General features: G+C 42.9%; 1 protein-coding gene across 8 annotated transcripts in view; it reads right to left on the bottom strand.

Annotated features, from left to right (window-relative positions):
* The window catches only part of SV2B (synaptic vesicle glycoprotein 2B), a 201,852-nt gene that overhangs the window by 152,506 nt on the left and 28,822 nt on the right, over positions 1 to 20,524 (bottom strand). For 3 of the 8 annotated variants that reach the window (XM_016927459.4, XM_016927461.4, XM_016927460.4), the window contains exon 2: positions 20,315 to 20,402. The exons of the other annotated variants lie outside the window; for them this stretch is intronic. The gene's annotated coding sequence lies outside the window, so the exon portion shown is untranslated. The remainder of the gene's footprint in view (positions 1 to 20,314; positions 20,403 to 20,524) is intronic. 8 annotated transcript variants of the gene reach the window in all.

Below are 20,524 nucleotides of genomic sequence, written 5' to 3'. Positions count from 1 at the left end.
TCGTGAGCAGGACAGAGTAACAGGGATTTCAATCCCCAGCAGCCCTCAACCAATGATTGGTAAAAGTGAGATAGGACCAGTCTATATTTTACAATAGATCTTGAAGTCAATCCACCAGGATTAAGAGCTGGCTGCCCACGTTGGTAGCCAAATTGACAAATGCCCTCTGTCCTGGTCAATGCGATTAGTCCATGGGGTGCCCAGACATTTGGTTAAATATTATTCTGGATGTGTCTGTGATGGTGTTTCTGGATGAGATTAACATTTGAATTAGTGGACTGAGTAAAGCAGAAGGCTCCCTCCCAATGTGGGTAGGATTTATCCAGTTCATTGAAGGCCTGAATACAACAAAGGCTAGGTAAGAAAGAATTCTCTCTGCCTGACTGTCTTTGAGCTGGGACATCAGTCTTCTGCCTTCAGATGTGGACTCAGACTGGATCTTACACCATCAGCTCTCCTGGGTCTCCAGCTTGCCAACTGCAGATCTTGGATTTCTCAGCCTGCAAAATCATGTGAATCAATTCTTCATATATATAATATATGTGTATATTTTATATAAATATTCCCTATTGACTGTGTTTCTTCAGGGAACCCAGGCTATATACATGGCTTCTCCTTTTCATCTCACTTTCCCATGGCTTTACTAGGCTTTACTTCACACTCAAACAAACCACTTGCTTTTGAAGCCCTGTTTCAGGATCTGCTTCTGGGGGAACCCAGACTAAGATGGGCTAACCCAACAGCACGCCTCATCGCTTCTCACTTGCTGTCTCCCCACATTGAGGCCGGAAACCCAATGTTGGCTTTTCCTGCTTCCTGTGCTATGTGACCCAATCTTGGTCAATGATACATTTTTAAAAGTCTCAGAGAGGCAGAGGGGCTCTAAAATGCTATTTCATTTCTTGTTAAAAGGGAACAGGCCAGGCACAGTGGCTTATGTCTGTAATCCCAGCACTTTGGGAGGCCAAGGCAGGCAGATCATGAGGTCAGGAGTTTGAGACCAGCCTGACCAACATGGTGAAATCCCGTCTCTACTAAAAATACAAAAATTAGCCAGGTGTGGTGGCGCACACCTGTCATCCCAGCTACTTGGAAGGCTGAGGCAGAAGAATTGCTTGAACCCGGGAGGCGGAAGTTGCAGTGAGCCGAGATTGCACCACTGCACTCCAGCCTGGGCGACAGAGCAAGACTCCATCTCAAAAAAAAAAAAAAGGTGGGGGGGGTGCGGGGTGGGGAACAAACAGAAAACTGTTGTTTCTTCCATCCTTTTTCCTGTCTTAAATGCTGCAATGATACCTGGAGTTTCACCATCTTACAATCATAAGGAATTAATATCCCCTAAAGTCCTGTAACATCTGCCATCCCTGGTAAGACCAGTCCCCAATATCTAATTGTTTCCTCCTAGGCACTAGACCTATAATATTTTAAGATATTAACTCTCCCTTCCCGGATTCAGGCAAGTAATGAGTCTTGCATGTTTGATATCCAGCAGAGGTTTAGGCAGAGCAGAAAATAAATTACCTGAAACTGTTTCTGGCTTGTGTGTTCCAAAAGCCTATGGCCTTCGGGAAAGAGAGATTCTAGGGATGGACTGAGTGCCTTAAAGAGCAGAAAAGGGAAGTTGATCTCACTCAGACTAAAAAGAGATTCCCCTGGGCTGGGGAAGGAGCACAGAAGCAAAGAATGGATAGAGGTCTCTGAAAGCAGGAAAAAATCCTGCTGTCCCTCATGGCCTGCTTGTCTGTGGCACTGGCACTGATATGACACGACCCAAGAGGGGAGTGGCTGCATGGCACGTCTGGGCAAGCTGGAACACCAGCATCTCTGCAGAGATTTGCATCCACCCCACATCTCAGGGAGCTCCAGAGGACTCCCAGGTCAGAAGGACCATGCAGGAAGGGATAGTGTAATTCTAGGTGGTAGGCTTTGAGGACTGGCAAGCCAACACTCTGCCAACAGGGTTGAGAAATTCTGGCTGATACGTTCACATTCCTTTAGGGACACAGACATGTGAAGAGTTTAAGGCTAAAAATCAAATAAGACAAATTCATTTTTTTGGTCTTTCAATAAATATGAGTTCCTATTGTTACTAGGCACTGGAGACATAAATAAGACATCATCTCTGCTCTCAAGGATCTTAGTCTAATGGGATAAATGCTTACAGCCAACGTGTAGGCTCATGAATTGAGTTATATGGCTCAGAAGCTTTGCAAACATTGCATGAGTCACTCTTGATCAAAGGAGGCATTCTGTGCGCCATTTATGAATGAGCAAACAAGACACAGAGAGGTGAAATGACTTACCAAAAATCACACAGTCACTATAGTGTGGTGTTCAGATTCAGACTGTGGTCTGACTAATGTCATTGGACAGGTTCCTTCCACTTTGTTCACTGTTTTCCATTGCCCATAGAGAGCCCAGAGGGAGTCTGTGGATGACTTTTTATACTGTAGTCCCTGGTAGAGTTTACCCAGTAGAATTAGTGGTGTCAAAAAAATAAAATATACCTAACTAGAGAGGTGAAAGATCTCTACAAGGAAAACTACAAATACTACTCAGAGAAATCAGAGATGACACAAACCTAAATGAAAAAACATTTTATCCTCATGGATAGGAAAAATCAATATCATTAAAATGGCCATACTGCCCAAAGCAATTTATAGATTCAATGCTATTCCTATTAAACTACCGTTGACATTCTTCACAAAACTCGAAAAATTTTTTAAATTTATATAGAATTTAAAAAGAGCCCAAATAGCCAAGTCAATCCTAAGCAAAAAGAACAAAGCCACAGGCATCATGCTACCTAACTTCAAACCATACTACAAGGCTACAGTAACCAAAACAGCATGGTACTGGTTCATAAAGAGAGCCAGAAATAAGACCGCACACCTATAACTATCTGATCTTCAACAAACGTGACAAAAACAAGAAATGCGGAATGGATTCAATAAATGGTGCTGGGATAACTGGCTAGCCATATGCAGAAGATTGAAACTGGATCCCTTCCTTACACCATATACAAAAATTAACTCAAGGTGTATTAAAGATGTAAATGTAAACCTCAAAATTATAGAAAACTCTGGAAGACAACCTAGGCAATACCAGTCTGGACAAAGGAATGGGCAAAGATTCTATGATGAAGACACCAAAAGCAATGGCAACAAAAGCAAAAGTTGACAAATGGCACCTATTAAACTAAAGAGCTTCTGCACAGCAAAGGAAACTATCAACAGAATGAACAGACAACCTACAGAATGGGAGAAAATGTTTGCAAACTATCCATCTGACTAAGGTCTAATATCCAGCATCTATAAGGAACTTAAATTTATAAGAAAAAAACAACGTCATTAAAAAGTGGGCAAAGGACATCAACAGAGACTTTTCGAAAGAAGACATAAATGCAGCCAAAAATCATGTGTAAAAAAGCTCAGCATCATTGATCATTAGAGAAATACAAATCAAAACCACAATGAGATATCATCTCATACCAGTCAGAATGGCTATTACTAAAGAGTCAAAAAATAACAGATACTGCTGAGGTTGTAGAGAAAAAGGAATGCTTATACACTGTTGATGGGAATGTAAATTATTTAAACCATTGTGAAAGACAGTATGACAATTCCTCAAAGACCTAAAAACAAGAATACCATTCAACCCAGCAATCTCATTACTGGGTATATACCCAAAGGAATATAAAGCATTCTATTATAAAAACATATGCACATGTATGTTCATTGCAGCATTATTCACAATAGCAAAGACATGGAATCAACCTAAATGTCTACCAATGGTAGACTGAATAAAGAAAATGTGGTACATGTATACCATGGAATACTATGCAGCCATAAAAAAGAATGGGGTCATATCCTTTTCAGGAACATGGATAGAGCTGGAAACCTTATCCTTAGCAAACTAATGCAGGAATAGAAAACCAAATATTGCATATTCTCACTTATAAGTGAGAGCTAATTGATGAGAACACATGGACACATGGGTGAGGGGGAAAGCACACACTGGAGTCTATTGGAGGATGGAGGGTGGGAGGAGGCAGAGGATCAGGAACAATAACTAATGGGTACTAGGCTCAATAACCTGGGTGATGAAATAATCTGTACAACAACCCCCATGATACAAGTTTACCTGTATAACAGACCTGCACATGTACCCCTGAACTTAAAATAAAAATTAAGTTTAAAAAAAGAATTTGTTGTGTCTTGCTATTCAAAGTGAATTGCTACATCTGCTAAAGCTCTAAGTGACTTCCATAAAAAAAAAAAACAGTTCTCTTCATCACACCTTAAGGAAAACAGCAACCTTCTGTATGCACACATTAATTAACACGGCAGAAATAGATTGGAGTTAATTATAGAGCCCTCCTACTTAAAAATGAGGAATAGGCTGGCTGCCAAGGAAGGCTGAGTGCCATGGAATAAGGTAAGAGAAGTGGAGAAAGCATGGCGTCTCTATCCTGCGTCCTCTTCTGAGAGCTGTCCCGCTGTTGAAATGCAAATGGTTTGGTGGTCAATGCCTCTGAGCTGGCCACAAACTCAGCAAGTCTCTCAGCTTTGAACATGTGCTCTCTTTAAGTAAAGGTCTTTCACCACTAGAAAAGATGCACACATCAATTATTAAGAAAGTATTATAGCAGGAGGAAGGAAAAATTGCATGTCATTTTCCTGGCATTCGATATTTTTTCGTTATTTATTACTAGCATCCATCTATTTGGGGAAGAATAAGCAAATGCTTTTTTTAAAAAAAAATCATGAATGTTTCAACCCAAGAGCTGGAGAGATATTGGGCAGCATGTTACCCAAGGTCCAGAAAATATACATTTGTTACTAAATCCCTTGAGTTTTCTTTTTCTGCTTCAAGCACACCAAGGAGAAGTATATTTGAGAATGCTACATTCCTCAAACCACTCCAGTCCTGTGTTTAACCTTCTGCTTTTTTGTAAGTACTTATATCAGCTAGGAGTCTCATCTTGATTCCTCTAGCTAGTTCCTGCAGGTGTATAAACATTATCTGGCTTCTTCAAAGTAAAATATGTGTGGCATCACCAACAAGTACTACTAGAGTAAATAACATTTTCCATTACAAAGAGAATGTATAACCCAAAGATTTTAAAGGAGCTCAGTATTCTACCTTCTCCAAGAATGAAACAGAATCATGTTTGACCAGTTATCACCGCCTACATCAATAGAGCATTGTGTCTTAAAGGCTATAAGACTCTCCCTCCCATAATAGAAGACAGACTCTAAAGAATCCAGTGATGAAGGGCACTTTACCCATTTAGAAAAAAACAGTGCAGCTCACTGCCAGTGCTCATTTAATTTTGCATTAACATGCTCTTCGAGGCTGAAGCAAATCTGACCAATTTTCAATGTGAAAATAAAATATAAAAACTGTTCTTGGAGTTATTTCTAAACAGAACAAACATCAGAATCGTCTGAATCATCAGAATCATCTATTCCAGAAAAACCGGATTCATCAAATGGGTCTGCACCCAACAACAGTTCGAGAATGATGTTAACATCACACATAAGAATGCTACGTTTTCTGGGATTTGACACTTTCGGCGATCGAGAATTACTATATTTTGTAAATGGAAATAGCACTACTAAAAACAGAATGCTATTGATAGAATGATGTCTTTTGTTTCCAAAGTCAATACACTGGAGCAATGTGAAAATAACAATGAAAGTGAGATATTTTGTGACAAACTTATCTCAGGGTAAATGCTGCCGCCGCAAGCGCCACCCATTTCTCGGGGCAAATGGGAAAAGGGTTAATGGCAACCTGTTTCAATGGTTCCCAGACCTGGGTGTGCATGACAATCAACTGGGGAACATATTTGGAAGGCTTCTGAGCCATTCTAGACATACTGAATCGTCTCTAATAGGACCCAGGCATCTGTATTTTGAAAATGCCTTCCCCCAAGCGGTTCTTATGGACAGCCCTATGTGGGTACCTCCCATCCAAATCCAAATTCCCACAGCAACACCCCAACCAAGCCGTCCTCCAGTCTTTGCTTAATTAATACCTCCCATGAGAGTGGACCCACCCGGTCTGTCCCTGGACAGCACCAACAGTTGGGAAACAGCCTCCCTCGAACTCCCAGCCACTGGCTGTGCTGTCACAAGTGAGTAAGAGGAGCCTCATTTACACTGAAGCAGCAGCAGATTCTGCTACTTGCACCTAAAAAACCGTTGAAAGAAAGATGCATGCAAAGATTCAAATTGCAAGCTGTAAAAATATAAGAGTATATGCTAAACTTTATTTTTATAAAAAATGATTTTCTTGTTGAATTAAATTCAAATAAGTGTTGAACTAAACACAGTTTAGAATGGACCCTACTGTCCTCTATGGTAGAAGTATAAGTGATTAAGAATACAATGCAAAGAATATAGGTTTTTAAATCACACCTTGGTTGGATCCTGGACCTTCTTTTTACTGTCTGAGTGGCCTTGGGCACATTATTTGACCCCTCTGATTTCCATTTCTTGGAAAGCTGGGATAAAACTAATAGAATAGGGCTGTTGTTATGATACAGGCATTCAATAAATGTTAGTTCCCTTCCTTCCCCTTCTGTTTGTTTTTCTTCTATGATCAATTTGTCATAGGATCTTACCATTTCTTAAATATCTCCTGATCTAGTCGTTCTCTCCATTGCTAACACACCACCTACATGAGCATTCCTGTATTTCCTCAGCATCTCATTACTTAAATATTTAGGCTTGGAGGGAGATAGGAAATAAATGGTTACTTAAGAGCAAGCATTGCCACTTTTTTCAGGAAGTTGTTCTCTTTGTTCAGGAAAATATCTTGAAATGCCACTTGAGGCAGCAGACACCCAGACAGCATGAGTTAGCAAGTGAAAAGGTAGCAAAAGAGGTAATTAAATTGTTCCTCATTTGAAGTGAACTGGACAGAGTAAGCACAGAAGAGAGGAGACAGGGGAAGGATGAGAGAACAGCAAGGCTGTGGGCACGCAACAGGAACAGGGGTTGAGAATCAGCAGAAGTCAGAGTCAAGGGGGACTTTTGAAGATGCCTGTGAAATGCAAGAAATCTTGGACCTTTCCAGAGTGTAGAGTGGAGTGTGATCCCATCATATCCAGCTCTTAGGGTTCAGGGCCTCCAGCTAACATCTAGGCTGAAATGAGTTCCCGCAAAGCTGTGTATCTTACCTCTCTGCCTCCCTGCTCTCTTTGTGCCATGCCTCTGCTCAGGAGCTCTGAGGATCCTTGCTCTGAGGATCCACTGTGGGACCCTGTGTTCTTTACTGCCAATTCCTGTCAGACAGTATCAGTCTTTTAAACATACACCCTTTCAGGTACAGCATCTAACTCTCTGAATGTAACTTTCTGTAATATCCATTAGCAGAAAAAGATGTTGCCAAAATGTGACCTCTGTCCAAAAAAAAAAACAAAACAAAACCCAAACTATTTGGCAACTCTATTGGCTTGAACCCTTAGGAAAAAAATAATAATATGAATGATTTATTAAGCATTCACTGTGTGCCAGGCAATAGGCTAAGCATTTTACTTATATTCTGTCATTTAATCTTCACAAGAGCCCTCTCAAGTAGATATTACCCTTACCACTCTTTAGACATTCAAAGCAAAGCTCGCAGGAATTTGGTAACTTGCTCAAAGTCTCACAGATGGTAAGTGGCAGAGCTGGCCCTCAAAGGGGAACCTCTCTGCACCCTTGACCAGGATACCTCAATGAACTCACTTATCACCTGGATTAGGAGCAGGTTAGAAAGCTAAACTACTAAGATGCTCCTGAAAACTCCAAGTCTTCCTGAAGAAGAGCAAGGCCCTGCTCTGCAAGACACCCTAGATGATGCCAGCAAAAATCTGGAAACACTCCATGCCCTTGCTAGAATAGCTCTAACTCAGCATCGGCAGTTCCCAACTCAAGCTGTACATCAGAAATCCCCTAAGAACCCTTCCAAAATTGGAGTTTCTCAGGCCTCAGTGCAGACCTACTGAAGAAAATCCTGTGGGAATGGGGTGGAAGAAAGGGCTACTTTTTAAAAAATGGTCTCCAAAGAATGTAGCCAGTTCCAGAAGTGGGGTTTAAGAAACAGTGTGGTCCTATGCCACTCTTAGCTATAAGTCCTGCCACCTGAGTGCTTGTAGCACTTCTGGCTTCCATCATGAAAACAGTTCTATTTTAAAAGAAGTTGGAGGAAGTGTGGAGAATCTTAGTGTTAACATATGTTCATCTGAGGCTGTGTGGTTTCTCTTTGGTGCCTGTGGCCATAAGAAAACAGAGAGTCTTCTATCTCAGTGTGTGTTTATCAACCCCCAGCAAGGCTCTAATCAACCAGGGGCTCATCCTATTGTCCTTAATACAGAGGTGATAAACAGCCACTGAGCCATGCCAGAAACTTCTTCAAGACAAACAGAAGCATGCCTTTGGTAGAAGGTGGTGTTTTAAGCCACAAAAGTATCTAGTACATGTCCCACACCCAGTCCTGGTTAGTCCAGGAAGCCTAGTGTGGAAAGAAAAACTGACCATCAGACATGTTCTCCACTCTGTTGGAGGAGATCAAAGAGGAGAGCAATGGGCTACTCCTCAGGCCTCGGGTTAAATGGAAGCAGACCTAATGAATGAGCTAGTGCTAACTAGGGGCCAGTTGCAGCCAGAAGTGTGTGGAAACTTCATTTGGAGGAACTCCACGAATTGGCACACAGGAGAGATATACACCTAATTAAAGCTTCCTTTGAGAAGGTGATATTTTTGTTCTCCTCCTCTGGGAGAAGCACTAGACTTTTGAGACAGAAAATGCTGAAAGGCATTTTTATTATTTTAAAATCCTTCTTAATGGATAATTGATGAATGACTTTTATTAGACTTTATTTATAGAATTACCTGGTACTGTTAAAATGTTAAGGCTTGAGAAAATGTAACTTTGTTCCTAGCTGCTATTACTTTGAAGAAAAATAATGAGCATTGTGATACTCACGGAATGTTTGGTAATAGCTGGATAGACAACAGCTCAGAAATGTTTGCCTACACCAGTGGTTCTCAAACTCGGTGCATCAGAATCACCTACTGGGCCCATTCCCTGAGTTTCTGATTTATTATGTCTGGGTCAGGACCCAAGAGCCTGCATTTCTAGCAAGCTCCCAGGTGATGCTGATGCTACTGGTCCAAGGACCACACTTTGAGAATCATTGACCTAGAGCATGAGCCCAACTTCCAAATGATCTGGGCTGAGACGCAGGCTCTCACTCTCACCAAACTCTAGGAACACAGTGGCCGGATCTTCCTCCCTTCCTTGGCTACCAGAGGGACCATATAGCTTGGTTTCTCCAGGACAATCTTAGTTTATGTCTTTTACAACCAACTGATGCCTGTTAATTACCTTAGTACCTCCTTGCATCCTCAAAAGTGTCTCAGTTTAGATGATAATTGTTACAGTCACCCTAATGTTTGCTCCTATTTGCTTAACCCTAATCCGTAGGAATCCCACATACCTAAATGGAGGGTGCTCTCTTTCAGACAGAATTTGCTTTTGCCTTCTCTGAGAGCCAGGGACACTGTAGACCTGGGATCGCCTTAGCTGGGGTTGCAGCTTAACTTAGTGCCCTTAGCCCAAGGCTTACTCTCCTTACTACAGCATTGATAGCGGTGTTTGCCCTCACCCTGCTTTTCTGTTCTGGGTGCTACTTGTACACCTCTCCCTGCCCCCACTTCCCAGCTCTGGTTTTAGCTCAAGGGTGGTATTTTTGCTGCTGTTGATATTATGGCTGTTGTTATTTAGGGTTAGAGAGAGGTTCTTTGGAAGTTTCCCTTACTTCTTTTTTTTTTTTAACATTTTATTGTGGAAATTTGCAAGCACGTTCAAAAGGAGAGAGAAGAATTTAATGAACTACCATGTACCCACCAGCTAACTCGAACAATTATCAACTCATTCCAATCTCATATCATCTATACCCCTACCCAGTTCTCCAACCTTCCCTTCACACAACCATTGGATGATTGTGAAGCACAGCCCAACATCATATGATTTTAGCCATATGCACATCAGTCATAATTTTTAAAGAATAGGATTCTATTTTGAAATAATCAGTATGCCATTATCACACCTAAAAAGTGATAATTTTGTAACATCATTAAATATACAATCAGTGTTCACATTTCCCTAATCATCTCATAATTTCACTGGTTTAATTGTTCAAACAGAATCCATAGACGCTCTATACCTTGTATTAATAATTGGTTGATATCACTTTCTTTAATAATTTATGTTTCCCAAGCTATCTCTTTTTTATTCATTGTGCCTTATTTGTGGATGAAACCAGATAGTTTGTCCTATACAGTCATCTCTCAGGAACCATGAGGGATTGGTTCTAGGACTCCCTGCAGATAACGAAACCCATGGATGCTTAAGACCCTTATATAAAATGACATAGTATTTGCATATCATGCATGCAGGTCTTCCTGTATACTTTAAATCATCTTTAGATTACTTATAATACCCAATACAATGTAAATGCTATATAAATATTTGCTATACTATATTGTTTTGGGAATAATTACAAGAAAAAAAGTCTGTACCCATTTAGTACAGATGCAACCATCCATTTTTTAAAAAAAATCTTCAATCTGTTATTGGTTGAATCCATGAACGCAGAGTGCCAACTATAGTTCTCATAGAATGTGTTTTGCTGTTTGCATTCCTATGGTGTCATTCAACATGTTATTCTGTCCCCTGTGTCTCCCATAAATTGATAGGTCAATCTAGAACTGTGCTGTCCAATACAGTAACCAATAGCCACATGTGGCTATTTAAATTTAAATTAGTTATAATTCAACAAAATTTAAAACTTAGTTCCTCAGTCACACTAGTCTTATTTCAAGTGCTCAACACATGCATGTAACTACTGGCTACTACGTTAGACTGTGCAGATACAGAACATTCCTATCATTGCAGAAAGCTCCATTGGACATGCTCCACCTCAGATTCAGGTTAGGGTTTCTTTGGTTGGTTTTTGTTATTGTTGGGTTTTGTTTTTGTCTTGTTTTTGGGATCAAGGCTACTTCATAGGTAGTGTTGTGATACTTCTATCAAGATACATATAAAATCTTGTTGTCTTTCTTCATGTGATGTTAACACTCATTGGCAATTATTGCCTAGACCCTGTAATTCAGATTACAGAATTCCAATTCTGTCACTGTTTTTTCATTTGTCAGCTGGAATACTTCTATAAAGAGCAAATTCCCCTCATCTATCATTTGGTTGTCCTGAGATATAGTTTGTATTGGAAAGGCAAAGTAAACACCTGATTCTCTCTTCTTATTTACCAGTTTTCAAAATAATAAGTTGGTTTCCTAGTATCTTCCAAAAGTGACCAGTGAGGTGTTCTATTCTGAGCACCATTATAAACCTACAGGTTAAACATATTTGATGTGTTCCAATGAATTAATGCTGTTGGCTACAATTAATAACCTGTGCAAATGTGTGTGTGTATATATATATATGAAATACATATATATTAAAAATATATATATATATATATTTCACATTTTCCTAGTTTTGTCCTGTAGTTTTGGAATAAAATCTAATAAGTGAGATTTCTGAGTCTGAAAGTAAATATACATGTAATTTGTCTTCCACCTCATGCCTGACACACAGTTACTCACTAGTGATTTGCTAACTGCTTCATCCATTGTAAATCTAATTGTAAGTTAAAAATAAATAATAGCTTTGTGGTAAATGCTTTGAAGCCACCCTCATCTTCCATCTCACATTTAGAATCACACAATTTTTAAAACAATGGAGGTGGGTAGACTCTAATATGAGGGTGGCTTAAACAACTCATTAACTGGGGTGATTAGTAGTTGGAGACTGGAGAAGCGTTTCACTGACATATTTAAGTTTTTAATAAAACCATTTAAAAGATTTAAACAACCATGAAAAAATACATGGGACTTGGAGGTTATGTGACCTGGCCCTCTCACCTCCCAGCTGAGGAAACTGAGGCTCAGTGACTGCCTGCTTCTTACAAGTCACCCCAATAACTGGTTTACAAGTTGCATCGTTCATACTCTTCCCTAAAAATCACATTCCAGTGCTTTTGCTTTGCCTGCAGGTTGTCTTCTGCGTGGATCAAATTTTCATTCAGGAGCAGATAGTTTTTCCTTCATCTGCCAAAATCCCGGTCAAGGTAAGTTGCCATTGACCAGGAGAGCAGGAATAAGCTGGCTACCCAGAGCCCTCTTGCTTCTCCTGCCAAAGCTGCTTGCCCTCTTGTTTCATCACTGCCACCCACCTCTGGATCCCATGTGCCAGCCTTCAGATGCCTCTTGGCACAGCAGGAGAGCTGGTCAACCCGGCTGTCACCACCCCCTCCTCCCTGAGGGAAGGAAGCCACCCCATTCCTGCTCCCAAGAGACAGATCTGCTGACAACTAAAAAGGCAGTCTGCCTTAGGGGAACCTAGAGCTTCCTTGCTCCAGGGTGTGAATGGAATGGTTGGCCCCACCTGGCTGTCAGGTCAGGGCTCAGCAAATTAGGCCAGTAATGAAATGAAGATGTAAAGGGCTTGCAGACAGCTGAGTCAAGAGCCTTACTCCACCGCACAGTTCTCTCCCTGGGACAAAGCACCCGAGACACATGGGCCTTCCCACTGGTTCTCCACTAGCTGGACGGGCACATGTAAATAAAGGTTCTCTCTCCAAGAATATACCTAAGGCCCCTAGAGAGTAAGTCACCCACAAACTGACCCCTTACATTCTGGCTGTCAGATGCATCAACCCTACATCAAACCTTCCAGCAACCTGCTGAGGTCGGCCGCTCTCTCCCGACTAATCTGAGGTTTATAGCTATGCTACACTGCATCTGAGTATGCCCACCTGAATGGCATCCTGCTAAGTTCTCTCCAGCAGGTCCCTCTTTGGCATATCAGAGACCAGTGGCATTTAATCTGGGATTCCCAGATCCCTAGGAGTCTGTGAAGGCAGTACTTTGTGAAGGTGGTAAAGTACACAAAATTTTCAGAATGTTATGGTTTATATTATCTTCACATCTAACTTTATATTATTTTCATATCTACGCATGCCAAAAAAAAATCAAGTGTGTGTGTTGGGGAAGAGGCAGTGGGAGAAAGCTGCAATCCTGTGGTTCTCTTGCCCCCCTGCAAGGTGAAGGCTAACAGCACTTCCTCCTAGGAGCTGTGTTTTGTAATGAACAGAGAGGAGTTTTAGGAGAGGCAAACCTGGGTTACAATTCAGCCTTCATGAACTGCTAGCCATGTGAAATTTGAAAAAATAATCACTGCAAACCCATCTTTTGTCTCTAAAACTAGGCACATACCCCGAACTTCACAAAGCAGAGATGTGAAATAAGTAAGTAGGTAAAGCACCAGAGTTTCAGAAACACAGTAACGGCTCAGTAAATGCTGGTTCCTTCTACTATTACCTTTCCCTGGCCTTTATGAATGAGCAGGCAGGATGGCGTCATGGTTTCGATTTTCATATCAGACAGACGCTGTTTTACATTCAACCCCACAGTTATGGGTGACTTACCCCTCCAAGCCTGAGTTTTCTCATCCATGAAAGAAAATTTTCTTGCAAGATTGCTGTGATGATCAGAGATAATGTACCATGAAGCACTTGCTCAACAAAAAGTACCTCTTACTGTTTTTCATGGTTTTTCCCCTCACCACTATGTAGGTAGCTGTCAACTGAGAAGTATGACACCCCCGACACGGGAGAATCTGAGGTGAAGTGGGAAGAGTGAAAGATTCATGCTGAATGCCAAGCGTTCTCAAAGGGGTGGATATTGCCTCCAACGGGATGAAAATTGGTTTTTGAAAAGGGCGATAATCTGCTCTTTGAGGGGAAGGAAAAACAATCTTAGATATCACAATGGTTTGTGGCCTCTCAAGGGCCACAGTACATAAAAAGATATACGGTATATCTGTAGTATTAGAATTTCATGATGGCGGAGAGGGGTCCCAGCTACTTGGGAGGCTGAGGTGGGAGGATCACGTGAGCTGGGGAGGTCTAGGCTGCAGTGAGCAATGATCACAGTACTGTGCTCCAGCCTGGGTAACAGAGGAAGACCCTGTCTCAAAAAAAAAAAAAAAAAAAAAAAGGTTGAGAAATACTGTTATACAGAGACCAGAAACATCTGAGCAGAAAAGGAAATGGTTGACTGGGAAAGCAATATTCCACCTCTGCATTAGAACGAATGGTTGGGGAAAGAGGTAGGCTGTGAAAATAGGTGGGACTCAATCCCACCTGCTGGAAGCCCAGAAATGATTTTTTGGTACAGGGCAGTTTTTGTTGTCGCTGTTGTTTTTATTGGGGTTGTTTGCTTTTTAAAGAAAAGGAGCTAATAAATATTGAACACTTATGTGTTAGGAATTGTGCCTGGCACTTCATATATGTTACTCCAACAGGACCATGAAAAGTAGATGTCAGTTTAACTGATGAAAAAGCTGAGGTTCTTAAATGTTAAGCAAAACATTTCATTCCAGAGCCTGTGTTCTTTCCAGAGTGGCCACCTTCCCAGGTTGCTCCAGACAGTGCCTGATCACGCCGGGTGTCCTGGAGTCATTTGTAAAAAGCACCCCCTTTTCACTCTCTTGCAGGTTTGGATCCTAAATTAAATAATCATCCTAGTTGCAGCTACTTTGTGGCTCTGTCCATCCCTCAAGGTATTTCCACAGGGAAGGCCTAGAATCCCAGCGGTCTTGAATGGATTCTGAATTGTAGCAACATCCTTATCAGAAGATGCAAAGAGGTCCCTGGGAAAGAAGAGGTTGAGTGATGACAAGGAAGTGGTGGAGAAGGCCGGGCCTGTGGCTCACGCCTGTAATCCCAGCACTTTGGGAGGCGGAGGTGGGTGAATCACCTGAGGTCAGGAGTTCGAGACTAGCCTGGCCAACATGGTGAAACCCATCTCTACTAAAAATACAAAAATTAGCCAGGCGTGGTGGTGCACACCTGTAATCCCAGCTACTTGGGAGGCTGAAGCAGGAGAATTGCTTGAACCCAGGAGGCAGAGGTTGCAGTGAGCCGAGATCACGCCACTGCACTCCAGCCTGGGAGACAGAGCAAGACTCCATCTCAAAAAAAGAAGAAAGAAAGTGGTGAAGAGGCATAGGAGGACCTTACTTTTAAGATATCTCAACATGCCTCACTTTTTAAGCATTCTGCAAAAAGCCCTCATGTGCATGTGGACGTTTCCGAGCTCAGAGTATGCAAAACCCCAAATGTGATCACCATAAGTGCACTGCAGAAGTTCCAGCTTCTCATGGATCGCGTACCTGGAAGGCTCACTGACACCCAGGCAAGGGAGAACAAGAGAAATCAGAAGAAGCCCCAGTCAAGGACTTTGTTGCCATGGCGCCAAGCTGTGTCCAGTGACCCTGCTGCCTGGGGACAGGAAGTATAAAGAGTTTGGAGTTGCAGACTCCAGACAGCAGCCAGCGAGCACCTGCCTCCTGGGCAGTGGATGGAAGCCCTGCCGCCTGTCCCCACTCTGGCCCGGGCATTTTCTGCAGACCCTCACAGGGCTCAATAAATTGACATCTGCAGGTTCAAGCAGGAAGTCGAAGCTAGAGATGTGCTATTTGTGCCTACCTCTGAATAATTTAACACTCCCTCCAAAATAGGCTATCATTAGAATTTGTCAATTCCAGTGCATTTGAGCAGAGAACCTCAAGCAAAAAAAAAAACAAAAAAAAAAAAAAAGGAAAAGGAAGAAAAAGTTCCCACACATATTGCCTCAGAGTAGTGAAACAGGAGGATGGCAGTTCAATTTTGTTCTTTGTTTGTTTGTTTGTTTGTTTCATCAAAACCCTTTGCTTCCTAGTGCATCAGCCCCAACAGGAAATGCTGTTTTTTCATGTCTAATTAGCCCCGAGACCCAGTCTGTGCTGTGGGCAGCAGATGCAAGAGAAAATGCTTAATTCCTACAAATGCACTGGTGTCAGTTTCCACCTGCACTGCTTATTCTTTGCTGTGATCATATTGAAGTCTCTTAATCTCTATGATCCTCAGTTTCTCCGCCTGCAAAATGTGAATAATGATGTGGCCTCCCTCATGGGGGTGTTACAGAATTAAATAAACTAACAGAGGTAACATACTTCTCTCAAGGCCTGGCACGCAACAGATGCCCAATAGTCTTTAGTCTTTTAGCCCTTATTATGCACTGGCCTTAAGTGAAATGGCGCCAATTCCCATGAGGAACCAGAGACATGCACAATTTTCAGCCCTACATTAACTCACTTTTTTTTTTCTTTTTGAGAGACAGGATCTCACTCTGTTGCCCAGGCTGGAGTGCAGTGGTGCGACTATAGCTCACTGCAGCCTCAAACTCCTGGGCTCAACGGATCCTCCCACCTCAGCCTCTCCAGTAGCTGGGACTACAGGCACGTGCCACTGAGGCAGGAGAAATAGGGTCTGGAGGCAAAAAACCTAAACTGTTTCACACCGACTTCCTAGAACTAAATCAAAAGGAAAACCCTAACTTTCCACTCCTAAGTAACAAAAGGACCAGAGGCTACTGGTCCCTTTGACCTTTTCTGCAGAGCAGATGGAAAATTGGCTGTCTGCAATAAATCAGACTGAATGAGGGTCCAGTCTTCGTTTGCAACTTTGTAACTTCACTCCAGCCTCTGAATGGTTGCTGTCCACAACCAATCAGACTGATTGCAGGCCAAGTCTTCATTTGCATAGAAGTATAACTTTACTTCACCCTAACCCCTGATTGTTTTTGCAACCAATGTTTGCACAGGTGTGTGACCTTTGTAACTTCACTTCAGCCTCTGGTTGGCTGCTTTCTGCAACCAATCAGACTGATTGTGGGCTACTACTTCATTTACATGAGGTGACCATGAAGCAGCCAATGGGAAACTTCTAGAGGGTATTTGGACCCGAGACGATTCTGTAGCTGGGCTCTTGAGCCGCTGCTGGGGTCTGCGCCCACACTGTGGAGTGTACTTTCATTTTCAATAAATCCCTGCTTTCGTTCTTTTGATGCTTCATTCTTTCTTTGCTTTGCTGGGCGTTTTTGTCCAATTCTTTGTTCAAAACAGCAAGAACCTCAATAACTTGCAGTCATGACCCTCTACCGGTGACATCACCACACTTGGCTAAGTTTTGTTTGTTTATTTGTTTGTTTTTTGAGACAGAGTCTCACTCTATGGCCCAGGCTGGAGTACAGTGGCACAGTCTTGGCTCACTGCAACCTCTGCCTCCCAGGTTCAAGCAATTCTTGTGTCTCAGCCTCCTGAGTAGCTGGGATTACAGGCACCTGCCACCGCACCCAGCTAATTTTTGTATTTTTAGTAGAGACGGGGTTTCACCGTACTGCCCAGGCTGGTCTCAAACTCCTGACCTCAAGTGATCCGCCTGCCTCGGCCTCCCAAAGTGCTGGCATTACAGGCATGAGCCACCACACTCAGCCACTTTTTCGTGTTTTTTTTCAAATTTTTTGTAGCAATAGAGTCTCACTATGTTGCCCAGGCTGACGCCAAATTCCTGGCCTCAAGCAATCCTTCTGCCTTTACCTCCCAAAGTGCTGAGATTACAGGCATGAGCCACTGCACCCAATCTGCAAACCCACTTTCTTTTGCCCATTACTTAGGCTGCCAAACACTCACAGTAAAATATATACATATACACATACACACACAAACATATATGTGTATATGTATACATATATGTGTGCTTATCTGCCCAACCCCCCCAATACAGATGTTCAAATCGACTGACCCCCAGTCCTGCTTGTCAATGCCCCTAGTTGTGCTTAGTTTTATTCCCCATGAGGGCTGTTCCAAACCTTTTCCCTGGACTGGGTGCAGTGGCTCACACCTCCCAACACTTTGGGAGGCCAGGGCAGGAGAATTGCATGAGCCCAGGAGTTCAAGACTAGCCTGGGCAACAAAGTGAGACCTTGTCTCTATTTAAAAAACAAAAACAAAAAAAAAAAAAAAACAAGAAAACATCTTTTCCCTGAATCTCCCCCCATCTCCAAAACCCTTCCTGACCTCACTCGCTAGTTCATTGAAAGCCTTCTCTCAGAAAGTCTCCCAACTTCACCCACTCCCTTCTCCTCCTCTCCCTCCACAGCGTAGCTACCCTTTTCTAAGGCTAACCCCCCAATGCTCTCAGCCCCACACCCTCCCATGTGTTCCTGAACTTGGATCCATCAACCATCTCCTCCTTTTGCATCTTCAAGTTCCTTCTCCTCACACTCTCATTTTTTACCCTGTAAAAATACTAAAATATCACACATCCTAAAGACATTTCCTTTAATCCTCTTTCCTACAAGCTTGGCCAACGTTCTCCCCTTGCTTTCACCTCTGAACATCTTGAAGGACTCACTGAACCGTGCACCGCCACACGCTCCCCTCTTCGCCCCTAGGACTGCAGCTCTTCTTCTCACCTCCATGCAGGCAGTATGTCTGCAAGACTCACAAGCCACATCCTGACTGACACGCAGGAGCTTCCTCTTGGTCCCTGTCCTCCATGAACACCTACTTGGTCAGACCCCTCCTGCTTTGGAATCTCTGACACCAGCTTTCTCCTGACTCTTCTCCTTCCTCCCCAAATGCAGCTGCTTCTCTCTCTCTCTCTCATTCCCTGTTCCTTACCCTCCACTTCCATTTTCAATGCAAATGTTCTCTATGGTTCTAGCATGAGACTTTTCTCTTCTGCTTCTATTCTGTCTCCCTGGATGATTTCAGCCACTTCTGCCACATGATGCTTCAGCCCTAGCCAAGCACGTAACTCCAACCCTGACCTTGTCCCTGAGTTGCAATTGGTTCCTGAGCCTGTTCACTCAAGAGAGCCCAATATGGAATTCAGTATTCCTCCAACACTCCTCCCATCCTCTCTCCCAGTTGCCCTAACCTAGGAACCTCAGCTGTGTCACTCCTCTCACTCTCCTCAGCCCCACTTCCTAGACTTGCCAAGTCCTAGCCGTTTCATCTCAGCATTAAGAATCATCTCATCCATCTCTCCTTTCCTTTCTCCTACCACTGTTCAGGTTCAGGCCTTGGCACGCCTGACCTGCATGCCGGCCACAGCTGCCCACGTGGCCCCAGGCCTGTCGTCCCTCTCTTCCCAATTTATCCACCCCTAGCGTTGATGGTCATCTCCTTGGAATGGTTGTTAATATCAGCTCCCTTTGCTGAGCCTTTGCCAAGGACCAGGCACTGAGCTAAGCGTGTTACATGCATTATCTCACTTAACCCTCCCAAGATCCCCGTGTGAGTACTCTTCTTGTCTCTCTTTTACAGATGAGGAAACACAGGCTGAGGAAAACCATACTTACGGTCACACAGTTAGTAAGTGGCAGGGCTGGGATTTTAATCCAGGCTCTCCAACTCCAGGGCACAGGCCAGAAGCCACGAAGTTATACTGCCTCCATCCACAGACCGTATCACATCAAACAGATCGCCTCCAAAGAAGCCTCCGCTGGCTCCCTCATGCCTACCACTGTCCTCTGCATGGCCCCTAAAGCCATCTGGAGGCAACCAGATGCAGTCCTAGTCTGTGCCCAGTGTGCTGTGCTGGGCACATGTGACCTTCTGTTTTGGTTCTGTCCACCCTTGCAGCTTCATTCATGCACTAGGGCCATACTCCGGTTCTGGGCTTTTCCAAGACATACTACATCTTTGCTGATCCCCACCATTGCACTTGACTCAGCCTCAATGCTCCCTCCTCCCCCAGTTCCATCTCCGAACAATTGATTTCTCCCCCTTCATCACAACCCTGCATTTTATGTATACCTTTGCCAAAGCCTTCCTTTCACTTTACCTTATGAAATGGTAAATTTCATTTATGAAATGCAAATACATGCAAATGCACATGTATTCAACCCACTTGACTCTAACTTTCTTAAGGTTGGATATCTTTGACCTACTCATTTCTGTAATGTGTCATGTACCTACCCCAGGGCATGTTAAATATTTGTTGAAGTGACTTGATCCCAAGGATCTCACACATACGCTGTCACTGGGATTATTTCACTCCTGTTTGAAAGGCAGCAGGACACAAGACTTACACGTGGCCATGTAGGGGCCAAGGGCTCCCTGGCCCTCTGAAGTTTCACCAAAAAGTCAACTCACAAAAGCAGATTAATTGGAAGGCAGGCATATAACTTTATTTGACGTGTATCCATGGGAGCCTTCAGAATGAAGAACCAAAGACACAAGGGAAATTGGCCATTGTTATGCATGGGTTCAACAAAGTATAGACAGCCATGGAGAAATATGATTGGACAAAAAGGATAGGATCTAGTGCTCATGACTAAGTGAGGAAACCCAGAAGACCTACCTGTATAGATTCCTCTGGTCATCTCTGGGCAGCATTCCTTCCTTCTGGGTGTGGGGCAGGGCCCTCTCTGGACTGAGAGTCTTAGGACCTATAGTCAAAGAAGGTTGGTCAGATAATTTCTTTATGGCTAGGTTTTACACAGAAAGGCAGAGGGAAGTGAGAGTAGTATTTTTAGGTTTTATGGCTGGCTTTGGGGAAAAAGTATTCTGG

Source organism: Pan troglodytes, chromosome 16, assembly GCF_028858775.2.
Source record: "Pan troglodytes isolate AG18354 chromosome 16, NHGRI_mPanTro3-v2.0_pri, whole genome shotgun sequence".
NCBI classification, from domain to species: Eukaryota; Metazoa; Chordata; class Mammalia; order Primates; family Hominidae; genus Pan; species Pan troglodytes.
The sequence above is the reverse complement of the archived record's forward strand: the minus strand, read 5'-3'. Positions and strand labels throughout refer to the sequence as shown.